Raw genomic sequence first — 15,820 nt, forward strand, 5'->3', positions numbered from 1 at the left:
TTTGCCTTCAATTACGCGTTCCCCAAGTTGAGTTACTATAAGCCTAGTGTCATTGCAAAGCTCATTAGAATGATCAATATTTCTGAGAAGCATTATTATTATGCATCCTTCATTCAATTTAATTTCATGACTCGACAATCCTGAACACTTGATTGTGTTGAGATATTCAACCGAGAATACCTGTTCATCGAGGTCCACTTGTCCATCTTCTTTGCAAATACTGTTTGAACTTAGGTAAACCCTTTCCTTGGTAGACATTAGAGACATGACGTAATCATTGATCGTATCAACCATCTCATTGGTGGGGGCCAAGATAACTCTATTCTTTAACATTTCTGGATCAAATGCATTATTCATGACGTCATTGTATGTGTTTTCCACTATAGCTGCAATAGGATTTGTTGCGTCGCGTATAAGGATATCTTCTGATAATGCCACAACAGATTCTCCATCACCAAGACTATGTCCGGCTGTACCGTCACCTATTTTAAGTATCCACTCTGCAAATTCTTTGATTTCTTATGCATCCAAACCATAAGCATTTGCCTAAAATAAAAATGTACTTTTATCAAATGTTTACTCATTTATTGTTAACACTACTCCTATTATAAAATTCTCTCTTATTCGAATTATCACAAAAATATCCATTATTTTTATCAGCCTTATTGCCTTCCCTATAAATGCGTTGTTTCTCAATTTTCATGCAAAAACACTTTCATCTAATTGAAAAGGGCAATATAAATAAATTGAAAAAATTATTCTTGACTCAAAAAAGTATTATAGACTTTTCATGAAAATTTCCTAACTATACATAATTACATTTAAATATTCACAAAATCAATCAAGATCAGCCATTTAACTTTATTGTGTCGTATTGTTAAATAAATTAGAAAAGGGGAGAAATTAAATAAACAATGCAAGATAAAATCATTAACATAAATACATAGATACACACAATTAGTAATTTTTATATTTTATGATTTTTATATTTGAATTAAAATAATATTAATAAATTATGCATGGTAATATAATTTTTTAAAATTATATATTGAGATTAAGATTAAAATACTTGTAATCTAATATTCTTAGTTAACTTGAGAACTTGACACGAATTCCAAAGTTGAGATGAACTTATATAGGCATGCACGATGTCATGCCGACTTCCTTTAGGGATCACTGGAAGTATCTGTCGAAAGTTGTAACACCCTAATCTAATTAACGTATTAAATATGAATGTAAATAATTTTTGACAGCGGAAATATCATAAAATAAAGATTTGGATTTATTATCAAATAAATAAATTTTTAAATAAAATATTTTGAAAACACTTCAAAGGGAGCAAACCCTAAAAAAAAATTAAACTTTTAGATAATGTACTCAAAGGCTAACTTTGATTTAAAAATCGACAATCAACCTCTTATTTCAAAGCATGACATAAAGATGTCATCAAAATATCCAGGTATTAGGTAAAACTTGTGCTAAGCAAAACTTTAAATACTTAAATTAGTTGAAAATCAAATCAACTACTTGATAAATGTCTTGAATCTCGATGCGCCCATTCGACCTTCCACGCGTCTCCAACGTCAAAATACCTGAAATGTTTAATATGGGATGAGCATACAGAATATACTCAGTGTGAGAAACATGCAATAATTGTCCACGTTAATACAATGGTCAACACATACGCACTGCACTGTACTGATAACTGAAATTCGCACGGTGGCATACCAAGGACTTTAAAGTCCTGGACCCATTGAGCAGGCCCCTGGCGAATAGGTTGCAACCCTAACTGTAACATGAAATCGCATTGTGGCATACCAAGGACGGTGAAGTCCTGGACCCATTGAGCGGGCCCCTAGCGATATAACTGAACTTACAACACATATGGCAAACACATACTATTAAAATGGACAAAGATTAACCACAGCATGTACTGAAATAAATCCCACACCTGAAACTTTGAACTTGAACTTGTATGCTAACTTGAGTAAATCAAATAAAAGTAACGTCCTAGTCGCGCCGCACCTAATCAGATAAATTCAAATAATAAAATATAAGGGCCTAATTGAACTTAGAAAATAATTTAAATTATAGAATCATGTAAAAATAATTGATCTAATAAATTTAAGTAGTAAAATATATTTTCTTATAAAAAGATTTGGGCTTAATATTTAGTTAAAACTAAGTTTAAATTAATAATTCAAATCCAAATATAATATGAATGATGTCCTTTATAAAATGATATGCAAATGCAAGTCCATTTGATAATTAAAAAGAGCCCAACCATGTAATAAAATTAAGCCCCAATATAAAGCCCATTCCCACACTCATCCAACGAGAGGCCCTAAGCCCATTATTCTTCACCCTAATTTAAAACCTCATTTTGACTTTCACACCCAACACACACACATACAACTCACGCAGCCTCACTCCCTCTCTTATTCTCTCCCTCTCGGTGCCCTGCCGCCGCGCCACCGGACGGCCGCGCCGTCGTCGGAGGCCGGCGGCTCATACCTCCTCACTCTCCTTCCCTATCTTCCTATCTCTCTTCATCCTCCCCTGCCCCTGTCCTCGCCGTCCCAGCCACCTCCTCCTTCGACCGGAACAGCACAGCAGAGCCGAGACCGCGCCGCCGCCCCTGTCTCCTCCCTTCGGCCGCTGTGGCGCACAGCGCCGGCGGCGCTGTTCTTCAGCCATCCCCCCCTCTCTCTCTGCTTCCCCTCAGCCGAACAGCCATCGGGAAAGCCGATGCTGCGGCGCCTCCTCTGCCCCCTCCTCTATCTTCGACCGACCGTTGCCGCCACCGCCGCCGCGACGGACAGCAGCAGTTGGCAGGTCGCCGCCCCCTACCCTCTTTCCTGCTCGACAACAGCTGTTCCCCCAAAATTCTCCCATCTCCACTCTACCTCTATGTCTCTAATTTCATTTTATTGGTTTTAGATTATGCGTGGGCAGTTTACTGGGTTTCTGGATTATAGAACAAAAATTGTGTTTCTGTAGAAGCTAAATGAAGAAGAAAATGAAAGTAATAACTTTGTTGTGTCGGATTAAAATCATAAAAATTTCACAGGATAGCAAGGTTACCAGTTGAATGAGAAGAGCAGAATGAAGAGCAGAATGAGAATTGCTGGATTTACGGTTTTGAAATCTTTTCAATAAAATGGAAAGAAGTAAACATGATAAAAATGAGGCGGTGGAAATTTGTAGATAAACTTTAAATAGAATGAATTATTTGTGCAGAAATGATAGAACTTGTTTCCCAAGTAAAACATGTGGCTGAGGAAATAAGCTTTAGCTAAGAAGATTTAGAAATTGTGGTTAAAATTGATACAGATCTTGGATGAGAAAGAAAAACACGTATTGCTCTGATCTTGTAAGATGTTATGGGCTTTTATTAAATTTCAGCCCAACAAGAGTAAATAAATAGTTAAGGCCCAACATAACATTAAATAGCAAATAGTTTTATTTAGGCCCAAAATAAATTAAAAGTAATTGAATATATCCTTCTATTTCCATAGATATAATCTATAGTTCAAAATCATACATCTAACTAGGGGCACGACTAGACTAAATTTACGAACTTGACTTACAGATATATATATTAATAACTCGAAAATATAACAATTTCCAAATAAAAATCTACAAAGGAAAATAAGGGTTTTGGGCTGTGACAAACCTACCCACTTAAAAAAAATTTCGTCCTCGAAATTTAACTTAATAGGTTCTAAATGGGAATAATGAGCTAGGATTTCTCTTCTCATTCTCATGTAGTTTCTTGGGGTCCGTGCCTAGTTCACTCTATATTTGACTATCGGTGCTTCTTGACTTCGTAAAGCTTGTACTTTTGATCTAGTATACTGATTGACTTCTCTTTGTACGCTGATGAATGATGTGGCTGAAATCGTGCAAGTATTTCGCAATCCTCGAGACACACATTTGTACTGCTGACCGTTGTAGCGTGAAAGCTAGACGGTAGGCTACGTCATCCTATTCGTTCTCGAATTTTAAACGAACCTATAAATCGAGGTCTCAATTTTCGTTTCTTTCTGAACCACGGGACTGTATTTATCGGTGCTACTTAAGGAGAATACTTCCGCCAACCTTGAAATAGAACGTCGAAATAGAACTTCTTTCTTCTATCGGTCCCGTGCCATTTTGATCCTTTTGTCTCGCAATTACTTCGATGGTTGCTTTCACGATTTTTGGGCCTAACACTTATCGTTTGCCAAATACATCCCTAATGTAAAGATGACCTACACTTTTTCCTATATAATGCCTCGTATAGAGCCTATGTTGATAGTAGTTGGAAAACTGCTATTATTCGTGAATTCTATCGACGGTAATTGAGTTTCCTAACAGACTCAACTATCGTTTTCTTCTTTCATCTTTAACATCTTGTGAAGGTCTTGGTGTTTCCAGGGCGTGCCGTGTAACTCGTGCGATGCTCTTGAAAAAAAAATTTCTCCATCAGTTTAATGTCCATGGGGACCCGAATTCTGTCTACCTACTAAACATTCTATCACTTGCCAATATGAATATCCATATTATCGTCTCTTAAATCTCTATTCGTCATTCGGTGGAGAAAAGTCGTTGATTTCCTGAGCTTCCTTAAGTTAATCTTGTATCGTGAACACTAATGTTGCTAACTTAACTTTCTGAGTATTCGAAGTTACTACGTCGAGTTTCTACCTTTTGAATTCTCTTATCAAGGTCTCTTGTTGAGTTATCATCCAAGCGAGTTGTCTTTTATCTTTTCCTGCTAAGTGCCACGCCACCACATTAGCTTTTTCTTGGTAATGTTGTATGGTGTAATCGTAGTCTAACACAAGCTCTAGCCATCTTTTCTGTCTCCTGTCCAGCTCCTTGCTTCAATGTGTCAGTGTAGATACGGAGTTGTCTAATCCAGCTGGTATGGTCAACACTGGTACTGTCGTCAATCTTCTCTTCAATTCTTGAAATCCTGCCCGCACTTGTCAGTCATTTGAACGTGACTGATCACCTTGTTAATCGTGCCTTGATGAATCTTCTACAATAACCTGCGAGTCCTAAGAAACATTTTACTCACTAGCATTTGTAAGCGTCCTCCAATTATTGATAGCTTCTGCTTTAGCTGGGTCCACTTCGATTCCTTGAGCAATTACTACGCGAGCGAGAAAAACTACTCGATTTAACGAAAACTCGCACTTCTTAAATCTGCGTAAAGTTTCGCGTTCCATAAAATTAATAAGACGATCTTGAAATATTCATCACGTCACACATCGTTACTTAAGTATATCAAAATATTGTTGATGAAAACTATGACTAACTTATTTGGAAAGTCGTCTTCGATATATCACTCTATTTTATCCTAATTTGATGGCAACCCAATCTCAAGTCGATCTTCGAAATCACGTCTACTTCTTTCAATTGGTTGAGTAAATCTTCTACCCGTGGCAAATGGTACTTTCTCTTGATGGTGAGTCAATCTAGCCCAAACAATAAACACACACATCATTCGTTCCATCTTTCTTCTTGACCATTAAGAATGGCATTTCCCAGGACGACATGCTTGGACAATAAACCTTATGTCTAAACGCTCTCGCAATTGCGTATTTAATTCTTCAATTCTTTTGGCGCCATCATATGATGCTTTGAAATAGGTGCAACTCTAGGTACTAGATCGATCGTGAACTATACTTGTCTATCTAGCAGCGATATTCAAGCGAGATCCTCAAGGTGACGCTGAGGAAAAATCATGTACCACTAGCACACTCTCGAGGGGAAGTTCTTCGTCTTCTTTTCCTTCAATGTTTACTACACGGCGCTTCCTAGAATATTGATCTAATATCTCCATTGCTTTCATCACAGATATCGTCATTTCAGAGTTCCTCCACAAGTTGAAAGATAACATATGATGTTTTCTGTCCGTTGGTACAATTGAGATGAGTGAAAACTCGTTTTAGTTCCTCTAACCCTTCTTCAACTGCTAATTACCTATCAGGTCTATCGAATCATTGCGAGTTGTAGTTCATTCGACAACACTATCCATCGCGTTAAGCATTTGAGTTGACTTTAGGTCGCGTAGCCTGAGCTTGGGTTTGTTGTTTGGACAAATCCTCGTAATGCACTCAAAATTGATTCTTGAAATCTCATCCACTAGTTGGACGAGTTTGTTTTGCTTAGCTTCGTCCTTGTAGTTCGTGCTGGTGTTCTCTACACTAGCTACGAGAATAGGCATGCGCACTTCTTATGGATCTATATTCAGGGACATTTTATATAGGTTTCTACGCACTTACGAATTGAGAGGATATAGGTCAAAGCTTTTCTAGGAAAATTTCTAGGTTATTCCTATTTCGAGGACGATGTTCAAAATAAATATTTCAAAACCCGTAATTCAATATCATGAACTGAAATATTCCGAAATAAAATCATAGCTGCAATAATCTTCAACATGATGAATTGTATACTGAACTTTCTCATAATAACTTGCATAATGAACTTGAACTTTCTGATAACAACTTCAATTATTGCAGCAAATTTAACGTAAATTCGGAATATAAACAGTTTATACTCATCCCCTTGAAAACTTTTAAAATAACTTTTACCTTGACGTCGGAGCGCGTAGTGGTCGAATGGCCTTGTCACACTTGACTTGAAACATTTTAAGAAAAAATTTATTTTGCAGAGTCTACAGGAAAGTAGACCTGCTCTGATACCATGCTGTAACACCCTAATCTAATTAACGTATTAAATATGAATGTAAATAATTTTTGACAGCGGAAATATCATAAAATAAAGATTTGGATTTATTATCAAATAAATAAATTTTTAAATAAAATATTTTGAAAACACTTCAAAGGGAGCAAACCCTAAAAAAAAATTAAACTTTTAGATAATGTACTCAAAGGCTAACTTTGATTTAAAAATCGACAATCAACCTCTTATTTCAAAGCATGACATAAAGATGTCATCAAAATATCCAGGTATTAGGTAAAACTTGTGCTAAGCAAAACTTTAAATACTTAAATTAGTTGAAAATCAAATCAACTACTTGATAAATGTCTTGAATCTCGATGCGCCCATTCGACCTTCCACGCGTCTCCAACGTCAAAATACCTGAAATGTTTAATATGGGATGAGCATACAGAATATACTCAGTGTGAGAAACATGCAATAATTGTCCACGTTAATACAATGGTCAACACATACGCACTGCACTGTACTGATAACTGAAATTCGCACGGTGGCATACCAAGGACTTTAAAGTCCTGGACCCATTGAGCAGGCCCCTGGCGAATAGGTTGCAACCCTAACTGTAACATGAAATCGCATTGTGGCATACCAAGGACGGTGAAGTCCTGGACCCATTGAGCGGGCCCCTAGCGATATAACTGAACTTACAACACATATGGCAAACACATACTATTAAAATGGACAAAGATTAACCACAGCATGTACTGAAATAAATCCCACACCTGAAACTTTGAACTTGAACTTGTATGCTAACTTGAGTAAATCAAATAAAAGTAACGTCCTAGTCGCGCCGCACCTAATCAGATAAATTCAAATAATAAAATATAAGGGCCTAATTGAACTTAGAAAATAATTTAAATTATAGAATCATGTAAAAATAATTGATCTAATAAATTTAAGTAGTAAAATATATTTTCTTATAAAAAGATTTGGGCTTAATATTTAGTTAAAACTAAGTTTAAATTAATAATTCAAATCCAAATATAATATGAATGATGTCCTTTATAAAATGATATGCAAATGCAAGTCCATTTGATAATTAAAAAGAGCCCAACCATGTAATAAAATTAAGCCCCAATATAAAGCCCATTCCCACACTCATCCAACGAGAGGCCCTAAGCCCATTATTCTTCACCCTAATTTAAAACCTCATTTTGACTTTCACACCCAACACACACACATACAACTCACGCAGCCTCACTCCCTCTCTTATTCTCTCCCTCTCGGTGCCCTGCCGCCGCGCCACCGGACGGCCGCGCCGTCGTCGGAGGCCGGCGGCTCATACCTCCTCACTCTCCTTCCCTATCTTCCTATCTCTCTTCATCCTCCCCTGCCCCTGTCCTCGCCGTCCCAGCCACCTCCTCCTTCGACCGGAACAGCACAGCAGAGCCGAGACCGCGCCGCCGCCCCTGTCTCCTCCCTTCGGCCGCTGTGGCGCACAGCGCCGGCGGCGCTGTTCTTCAGCCATCCCCCCCTCTCTCTCTGCTTCCCCTCAGCCGAACAGCCATCGGGAAAGCCGATGCTGCGGCGCCTCCTCTGCCCCCTCCTCTATCTTCGACCGACCGTTGCCGCCACCGCCGCCGCGACGGACAGCAGCAGTTGGCAGGTCGCCGCCCCCTACCCTCTTTCCTGCTCGACAACAGCTGTTCCCCCAAAATTCTCCCATCTCCACTCTACCTCTATGTCTCTAATTTCATTTTATTGGTTTTAGATTATGCGTGGGCAGTTTACTGGGTTTCTGGATTATAGAACAAAAATTGTGTTTCTGTAGAAGCTAAATGAAGAAGAAAATGAAAGTAATAACTTTGTTGTGTCGGATTAAAATCATAAAAATTTCACAGGATAGCAAGGTTACCAGTTGAATGAGAAGAGCAGAATGAAGAGCAGAATGAGAATTGCTGGATTTACGGTTTTGAAATCTTTTCAATAAAATGGAAAGAAGTAAACATGATAAAAATGAGGCGGTGGAAATTTGTAGATAAACTTTAAATAGAATGAATTATTTGTGCAGAAATGATAGAACTTGTTTCCCAAGTAAAACATGTGGCTGAGGAAATAAGCTTTAGCTAAGAAGATTTAGAAATTGTGGTTAAAATTGATACAGATCTTGGATGAGAAAGAAAAACACGTATTGCTCTGATCTTGTAAGATGTTATGGGCTTTTATTAAATTTCAGCCCAACAAGAGTAAATAAATAGTTAAGGCCCAACATAACATTAAATAGCAAATAGTTTTATTTAGGCCCAAAATAAATTAAAAGTAATTGAATATATCCTTCTATTTCCATAGATATAATCTATAGTTCAAAATCATACATCTAACTAGGGGCACGACTAGACTAAATTTACGAACTTGACTTACAGATATATATATTAATAACTCGAAAATATAACAATTTCCAAATAAAAATCTACAAAGGAAAATAAGGGTTTTGGGCTGTGACAAACCTACCCACTTAAAAAAAATTTCGTCCTCGAAATTTAACTTAATAGGTTCTAAATGGGAATAATGAGCTAGGATTTCTCTTCTCATTCTCATGTAGTTTCTTGGGGTCCGTGCGTAGTTCACTCTATATTTGACTATCGGTGCTTCTTGACTTCGTAAAGCTTGTACTTTTGATCTAGTATACTGATTGACTTCTCTTTGTACGCTGATGAATGATGTGGCTGAAATCGTGCAAGTATTTCGCAATCCTCGAGACACACATTTGTACTGCTGACCGTTGTAGCGTGAAAGCTAGACGGTAGGCTACGTCATCCTATTCGTTCTCGAATTTTAAACGAACCTATAAATCGAGGTCTCAATTTTCGTTTCTTTCTGAACCACGGGACTGTATTTATCGGTGCTACTTAAGGAGAATACTTCCGCCAACCTTGAAATAGAACGTCGAAATAGAACTTCTTTCTTCTATCGGTCCCGTGCCATTTTGATCCTTTTGTCTCGCAATTACTTCGATGGTTGCTTTCACGATTTTTGGGCCTAACACTTATCGTTTGCCAAATACATCCCTAATGTAAAGATGACCTACACTTTTTCCTATATAATGCCTCGTATAGAGCCTATGTTGATAGTAGTTGGAAAACTGCTATTATTCGTGAATTCTATCGACGGTAATTGAGTTTCCTAACAGACTCAACTATCGTTTTCTTCTTTCATCTTTAACATCTTGTGAAGGTCTTGGTGTTTCCAGGGCGTGCCGTGTAACTCGTGCGATGCTCTTGAAAAAAAAATTTCTCCATCAGTTTAATGTCCATGGGGACCCGAATTCTGTCTACCTACTAAACATTCTATCACTTGCCAATATGAATATCCATATTATCGTCTCTTAAATCTCTATTCGTCATTCGGTGGAGAAAAGTCGTTGATTTCCTGAGCTTCCTTAAGTTAATCTTGTATCGTGAACACTAATGTTGCTAACTTAACTTTCTGAGTATTCGAAGTTACTACGTCGAGTTTCTACCTTTTGAATTCTCTTATCAAGGTCTCTTGTTGAGTTATCATCCAAGCGAGTTGTCTTTTATCTTTTCCTGCTAAGTGCCACGCCACCACATTAGCTTTTTCTTGGTAATGTTGTATGGTGTAATCGTAGTCTAACACAAGCTCTAGCCATCTTTTCTGTCTCCTGTCCAGCTCCTTGCTTCAATGTGTCAGTGTAGATACGGAGTTGTCTAATCCAGCTGGTATGGTCAACACTGGTACTGTCGTCAATCTTCTCTTCAATTCTTGAAATCCTGCCCGCACTTGTCAGTCATTTGAACGTGACTGATCACCTTGTTAATCGTGCCTTGATGAATCTTCTACAATAACCTGCGAGTCCTAAGAAACATTTTACTCACTAGCATTTGTAAGCGTCCTCCAATTATTGATAGCTTCTGCTTTAGCTGGGTCCACTTCGATTCCTTGAGCAATTACTACGCGAGCGAGAAAAACTACTCGATTTAACGAAAACTCGCACTTCTTAAATCTGCGTAAAGTTTCGCGTTCCATAAAATTAATAAGACGATCTTGAAATATTCATCACGTCACACATCGTTACTTAAGTATATCAAAATATTGTTGATGAAAACTATGACTAACTTATTTGGAAAGTCGTCTTCGATATATCACTCTATTTTATCCTAATTTGATGGCAACCCAATCTCAAGTCGATCTTCGAAATCACGTCTACTTCTTTCAATTGGTTGAGTAAATCTTCTACCCGTGGCAAATGGTACTTTCTCTTGATGGTGAGTCAATCTAGCCCAAACAATAAACACACACATCATTCGTTCCATCTTTCTTCTTGACCATTAAGAATGGCATTTCCCAGGACGACATGCTTGGACAATAAACCTTATGTCTAAACGCTCTCGCAATTGCGTATTTAATTCTTCAATTCTTTTGGCGCCATCATATGATGCTTTGAAATAGGTGCAACTCTAGGTACTAGATCGATCGTGAACTATACTTGTCTATCTAGCAGCGATATTCAAGCGAGATCCTCAAGGTGACGCTGAGGAAAAATCATGTACCACTAGCACACTCTCGAGGGGAAGTTCTTCGTCTTCTTTTCCTTCAATGTTTACTACACGGCGCTTCCTAGAATATTGATCTAATATCTCCATTGCTTTCATCACAGATATCGTCATTTCAGAGTTCCTCCACAAGTTGAAAGATAACATATGATGTTTTCTGTCCGTTGGTACAATTGAGATGAGTGAAAACTCGTTTTAGTTCCTCTAACCCTTCTTCAACTGCTAATTACCTATCAGGTCTATCGAATCATTGCGAGTTGTAGTTCATTCGACAACACTATCCATCGCGTTAAGCATTTGAGTTGACTTTAGGTCGCGTAGCCTGAGCTTGGGTTTGTTGTTTGGACAAATCCTCGTAATGCACTCAAAATTGATTCTTGAAATCTCATCCACTAGTTGGACGAGTTTGTTTTGCTTAGCTTCGTCCTTGTAGTTCGTGCTGGTGTTCTCTACACTAGCTACGAGAATAGGCATGCGCACTTCTTATGGATCTATATTCAGGGACATTTTATATAGGTTTCTACGCACTTACGAATTGAGAGGATATAGGTCAAAGCTTTTCTAGGAAAATTTCTAGGTTATTCCTATTTCGAGGACGATGTTCAAAATAAATATTTCAAAACCCGTAATTCAATATCATGAACTGAAATATTCCGAAATAAAATCATAGCTGCAATAATCTTCAACATGATGAATTGTATACTGAACTTTCTCATAATAACTTGCATAATGAACTTGAACTTTCTGATAACAACTTCAATTATTGCAGCAAATTTAACGTAAATTCGGAATATAAACAGTTTATACTCATCCCCTTGAAAACTTTTAAAATAACTTTTACCTTGACGTCGGAGCGCGTAGTGGTCGAATGGCCTTGTCACACTTGACTTGAAACATTTTAAGAAAAAATTTATTTTGCAGAGTCTACAGGAAAGTAGACCTGCTCTGATACCATGCTGTAACACCCTAATCTAATTAACGTATTAAATATGAATGTAAATAATTTTTGACAGCGGAAATATCATAAAATAAAGATTTGGATTTATTATCAAATAAATAAAATTTTAAATAAAATATTTTGAAAACACTTCAAAGGGAGCAAACCCTAAAAAAAAATTAAACTTTTAGATAATGTACTCAAAGGCTAACTTTGATTTAAAAATCGACAATCAACCTCTTATTTCAAAGCATGACATAAAGATGTCATCAAAATATCCAGGTATTAGGTAAAACTTGTGCTAAGCAAAACTTTAAATACTTAAATTAGTTGAAAATCAAATCAACTACTTGATAAATGTCTTGAATCTCGATGCGCCCATTCGACCTTCCACGCGTCTCCAACGTCAAAATACCTGAAATGTTTAATATGGGATGAGCATACAGAATATACTCAGTGTGAGAAACATGCAATAATTGTCCACGTTAATACAATGGTCAACACATACGCACTGCACTGTACTGATAACTGAAATTCGCACGGTGGCATACCAAGGACTTTAAAGTCCTGGACCCATTGAGCAGGCCCCTGGCGAATAGGTTGCAACCCTAACTGTAACATGAAATCGCATTGTGGCATACCAAGGACGGTGAAGTCCTGGACCCATTGAGCGGGCCCCTAGCGATATAACTGAACTTACAACACATATGGCAAACACATACTATTAAAATGGACAAAGATTAACCACAGCATGTACTGAAATAAATCCCACACCTGAAACTTTGAACTTGAACTTGTATGCTAACTTGAGTAAATCAAATAAAAGTAACGTCCTAGTCGCGCCGCACCTAATCAGATAAATTCAAATAATAAAATATAAGGGCCTAATTGAACTTAGAAAATAATTTAAATTATAGAATCATGTAAAAATAATTGATCTAATAAATTTAAGTAGTAAAATATATTTTCTTATAAAAAGATTTGGGCTTAATATTTAGTTAAAACTAAGTTTAAATTAATAATTCAAATCCAAATATAATATGAATGATGTCCTTTATAAAATGATATGCAAATGCAAGTCCATTTGATAATTAAAAAGAGCCCAACCATGTAATAAAATTAAGCCCCAATATAAAGCCCATTCCCACACTCATCCAACGAGAGGCCCTAAGCCCATTATTCTTCACCCTAATTTAAAACCTCATTTTGACTTTCACACCCAACACACACACATACAACTCACGCAGCCTCACTCCCTCTCTTATTCTCTCCCTCTCGGTGCCCTGCCGCCGCGCCACCGGACGGCCGCGCCGTCGTCGGAGGCCGGCGGCTCATACCTCCTCACTCTCCTTCCCTATCTTCCTATCTCTCTTCATCCTCCCCTGCCCCTGTCCTCGCCGTCCCAGCCACCTCCTCCTTCGACCGGAACAGCACAGCAGAGCCGAGACCGCGCCGCCGCCCCTGTCTCCTCCCTTCGGCCGCTGTGGCGCACAGCGCCGGCGGCGCTGTTCTTCAGCCATCCCCCCCTCTCTCTCTGCTTCCCCTCAGCCGAACAGCCATCGGGAAAGCCGATGCTGCGGCGCCTCCTCTGCCCCCTCCTCTATCTTCGACCGACCGTTGCCGCCACCGCCGCCGCGACGGACAGCAGCAGTTGGCAGGTCGCCGCCCCCTACCCTCTTTCCTGCTCGACAACAGCTGTTCCCCCAAAATTCTCCCATCTCCACTCTACCTCTATGTCTCTAATTTCATTTTATTGGTTTTAGATTATGCGTGGGCAGTTTACTGGGTTTCTGGATTATAGAACAAAAATTGTGTTTCTGTAGAAGCTAAATGAAGAAGAAAATGAAAGTAATAACTTTGTTGTGTCGGATTAAAATCATAAAAATTTCACAGGATAGCAAGGTTACCAGTTGAATGAGAAGAGCAGAATGAAGAGCAGAATGAGAATTGCTGGATTTACGGTTTTGAAATCTTTTCAATAAAATGGAAAGAAGTAAACATGATAAAAATGAGGCGGTGGAAATTTGTAGATAAACTTTAAATAGAATGAATTATTTGTGCAGAAATGATAGAACTTGTTTCCCAAGTAAAACATGTGGCTGAGGAAATAAGCTTTAGCTAAGAAGATTTAGAAATTGTGGTTAAAATTGATACAGATCTTGGATGAGAAAGAAAAACACGTATTGCTCTGATCTTGTAAGATGTTATGGGCTTTTATTAAATTTCAGCCCAACAAGAGTAAATAAATAGTTAAGGCCCAACATAACATTAAATAGCAAATAGTTTTATTTAGGCCCAAAATAAATTAAAAGTAATTGAATATATCCTTCTATTTCCATAGATATAATCTATAGTTCAAAATCATACATCTAACTAGGGGCACGACTAGACTAAATTTACGAACTTGACTTACAGATATATATATTAATAACTCGAAAATATAACAATTTCCAAATAAAAATCTACAAAGGAAAATAAGGGTTTTGGGCTGTGACAAAAGTCGCCTCCTAAAACAACCTCCAAAAGGTTTTCCAGACCTATCGGGATATCTCATAATATCCCTTAGGCTTCTATCAAGCGCTTTAAAACAGTATCTGTGCGTCATTGGTGCCTCATCCCAAATAATAAGCTTTGTTTTCTCGAGTAGTCCGGTTAAATCGTTATCTGGGTTTATCTTGCTGCATGTGGAGTTTTCGTGGCAATCCAATGGTATACCGAATCTATAGTGTGCAGTCCTGCCCTTAGGCAACAGTAACGATGTTATACCACTCGAAGCTACTGGAAGTACTATATCGCCCCTCCCACATATGGCCGAGCATAAGGTTTTTCAAATATATGTCTTTCCTGTACCACCATATCCATATAGAAAGAAAAATCCTCCCTCGCCTTTATCAATCGCCGTCATTATTGTTTCATAAACCATTCTTTGTTCATCTGTCAAAGAGGGATATAGCTTAGCATGCTCTTCTTTTATTTCTTCTATGTTGTAAGACATTTCTTCTAATCAGTAGATTTTCTGAATTAGATATGACAAATTCGTTTGGTAACGGCATGCCAGGAAAATTGACTAAACTGGTGGAATTAGCTATAAGCAACTTCTCAATTTCAGCCAATGCTAGATTTTATAATTGGTCATCCGTCAACTGTAAATCTATTTAATAAAAGTCATTAGAACAATATAATATATAAATTAAAACTATAAACATATACTATTGTTTATATTTTTTGGGTGATGGATGTGATCTATATAAGATAATTAATGATGAGATTCGAACTTAAGTAGAGTCCACATTTTGTAATCCAATAAATTTGTTGAGAACTAATTAATTATTATAATTTCTTAACCAGAATATTTTTTGCGTCAAAAAATTGTTGAGAACTAATTCATTATTATAATTTCTTAAGCATAATATTTTTTACGTCAAAAATTTATTTGGTAAATTGAAAATTATATCAAATTCTATTACTATTATATATCGAAATTAGATATAGAAATTTGTTTGTTGATGATAGGTTCGAAATTCGATATATAGAAATTTGTTGATTAAAAATTTAGAAAAAGTAATAATGAATGAGAATTGAGGAAAATTAGAATAGAGTGATTATACGACGCCACATAGGATATACTTTATTTTGC

General features: G+C 37.4%; 3 long non-coding RNA genes across 3 annotated transcripts; all 3 read right to left on the reverse strand.

Moving 5' to 3' along the window:
• Positions 1 to 1,389: 1,389 nt before the first annotated feature.
• On the reverse strand, positions 1,390 to 3,506 carry LOC131005457 (uncharacterized). The gene is made up of 4 exons (XR_009095257.1): positions 3,085 to 3,506; positions 1,952 to 2,025; positions 1,686 to 1,867; positions 1,390 to 1,592 (listed from the first exon to the last, which is right to left on the reverse strand). It is a non-coding gene; the product is annotated as an uncharacterized LOC131005457 (long non-coding RNA).
• Positions 3,507 to 6,892: 3,386 nt separating this feature from the next.
• Positions 6,893 to 9,016, reverse strand: LOC131005458 (uncharacterized). Its single transcript, XR_009095258.1, has 4 exons — positions 8,588 to 9,016; positions 7,455 to 7,528; positions 7,189 to 7,370; positions 6,893 to 7,095 (listed from the first exon to the last, which is right to left on the reverse strand). It is a non-coding gene; the product is annotated as an uncharacterized LOC131005458 (long non-coding RNA).
• A 3,379-nt stretch (positions 9,017 to 12,395) lies between these two features.
• On the reverse strand, positions 12,396 to 14,508 carry LOC131005459 (uncharacterized). Its single transcript, XR_009095259.1, has 4 exons — positions 14,091 to 14,508; positions 12,958 to 13,031; positions 12,692 to 12,873; positions 12,396 to 12,598 (listed from the first exon to the last, which is right to left on the reverse strand). It is a non-coding gene; the product is annotated as an uncharacterized LOC131005459 (long non-coding RNA).
• Between the last annotated feature and the right edge of the window lie 1,312 nt (positions 14,509 to 15,820).

The sequence above is a fragment of the Salvia miltiorrhiza genome, chromosome 1 (assembly GCF_028751815.1).
Source record: "Salvia miltiorrhiza cultivar Shanhuang (shh) chromosome 1, IMPLAD_Smil_shh, whole genome shotgun sequence".
NCBI lineage: Eukaryota > Viridiplantae > Streptophyta > Magnoliopsida > Lamiales > Lamiaceae > Salvia > Salvia miltiorrhiza.